General features: G+C 50.0%; 1 pseudogene; it reads right to left on the reverse strand.

The window, feature by feature from the left end:
• Nucleotides 1-1,884: 1,884 nt before the first annotated feature.
• On the reverse strand, nucleotides 1,885-2,003 carry LOC111734733 (annotated as a pseudogene).
• Nucleotides 2,004-2,252: the final 249 nt, after the last annotated feature.

Genomic DNA, 2,252 nt, shown 5'->3' on the forward strand with positions numbered 1-2,252 from the left:
GGGTGGCGATCCACCAGCACTTCCGGCCTCCTGGGTGGCCAAAGTGGATCAGGGGACGCGGTTTCAACCAGTGGCCTTTGGAGGCTGAGCCGAGCTAACGACGCCCTGGTGGGGCCCTGGCAGCGTCATCGGCAGATGCTCGCTCCGAGAAAGACATTTTAGGGGCAACGAGATTAGATGCCATCCCTTCCTTCCCTGCCAGCACAGCCTTTCCAAACGCGTTTCTACATAGCCCAAGTTCATGCAGCCATTCGACAGTGACGCCTGCCCTTACTGACTTATGTCCCCAACCCGGTGACACGTCCGTTCTCTGTCACCTTCGCAATGTCCACGTCGGCAGGCAGAGAGTGGAGTCTTCCTGGTATTTTAGAACAAAACTCAACATATAAAGTTTCTTAGACACTGACTAGTGAATTGAAACGAACACGCAACATCGCTGCGCATTCACGATTCCCCGTGAGCGCGTAAGCTCTACGCGAATTCGAACGCCATGATCTGCGATGAGCAGCTGCCTCTTCTCTCCTCTTCCTCTTTTCTGGAACCCACAGAAAGTAACCGCCCTGTGCCGTCCGTCAGCTCCCTTCACGCAGCACCGACAGGGTCCCGGCTTCCAAAGTCACGGTCTTTTCTTAGGAAAAGCCACCTCGTCTGTGGATCTGATAGCACATTTATTTTGGAAAACTGGGGAGTTCTTGATACACACTCCCGACCTCTGTTTTAAATTATTGCCTCGGGCCTTCCTGCCAAACTCGTCCTGTATAAAGGGACTCAGGGCTAAGTGTGTAAATAATTTTTAAAATTCCACTGGTAGTGATTTGGAAATAAGAGGGGTTTTCTTTCTCTCTCTTTTTTTTTTTTTTTTTTTTTTTTTTTTTTTTTTCCTCCCTCCCCCACACCCACCACCATTATGCATTTTCGGCGAGAACAATGTCACCACGAGCGGGGGGACTCGTGCTGCTAGGGCTACAAAGGAATTTAACATTGTTTTTTAATTTGGAACACAGGTCGAGTCTATTAAAACTTCTTGTGCCCCGGGTATATAAAATTTGTACTTTATATCATCACAAAGCTTTAGAGTATTAAGTAATTCATTTAATTAAACAAGCAATTTTTGGACCTTGGGCCCCACTCTGGATGTAAAAAAAGTTTTATAAATTTCAAAGACTGTGGAGGCACGTGATGGACCCTGTGGACCTAGAAAAATCAAGGCCATCACTCGTGCAGATGGACTGATGGACAAAGGATTGGGGTGCCCCCAGGTTTAGACACATTCGAGAGTGTTTAATATCTTTATTTTAACATAATAAGGTTTGCTGATCAAGCAGACATCTGAGGATTTGCTGCCCAGCATCTGTTCCTTTTTCCTGGAGAGGTATCCCCCTTTCCCTCTGGGGGGCCACTCCCTGCCTAACTCTCACACAAAGGGTTCAGACGGGGCTCCAGGTGGGCAGCAGGGACCCAGGACCCAGGGCCACGGCGATTGGTTCAAGGGCAGTCATGTGACTTGACGAGAGCCAATGAGCAACCACAGATAGCGACAGGCATGCTGGGACCAAGGCACTCACTCTCTTTAAAGCCCTGGAGCTGGGGCCGTTATCCGGTGACCACCACAGGTGAGAGTGCCACTGCCAGTGGCCACCACGAAGAGCCCAAGATGGACTCAACATGGAGAAGAATTAGAGGGAAAAAGAGAGAGTCCAGAACTGCATCTCGATGACACTGTTTAGACCCCTACATCCAACTATGCCCTAAGCTGGCAACTGTAGTCAAATGAGACAATAAGTTATGTTTTGTTTTGTTTTTTTAGGCGAGGCAGCCCTTGGTTGACCTCACAGATTGCAAGGACCTTGTCAGCTCACAATCCCTTATTACTTTTATTTTTTATGCCTACAGCACCTGGTCTTCCTAGGTGGTCTCCCATCCAAGTACTCACTGGGCCTGACCCTGCTTAGCTTCCGAGGTCAGACGGGATCGGGCTTGTTCGGGGTGGCAAGGCTGTAGACAAGAGGTTATTTTTTGTTCTTAACCCGGTTAGGGTTTCTCTCCCTTGCAACCAAAGAGACATAAGCCGATTTGCCTGGGAGTTTATCGACGGGGTGCTGGGACAAGCATGGAGGGTACCTCTGGGGAGCCACCTGCCAGCTTCTCTCTCCCGCCGTAGACGCCGCAGGACGAGCCCCGGGGCCTGGCACGGCAGTGACCTTGGACGGTCACTCCCTCTCTCTGGAACTCGCATCTCGAATGGGGAAGAG

The sequence above is a fragment of the Pteropus vampyrus genome, unplaced genomic scaffold (genome assembly GCF_000151845.1).
Source record: "Pteropus vampyrus isolate Shadow unplaced genomic scaffold, Pvam_2.0 Scaffold4800, whole genome shotgun sequence".
Taxonomy (NCBI): Eukaryota; Metazoa; Chordata; class Mammalia; order Chiroptera; family Pteropodidae; genus Pteropus; species Pteropus vampyrus.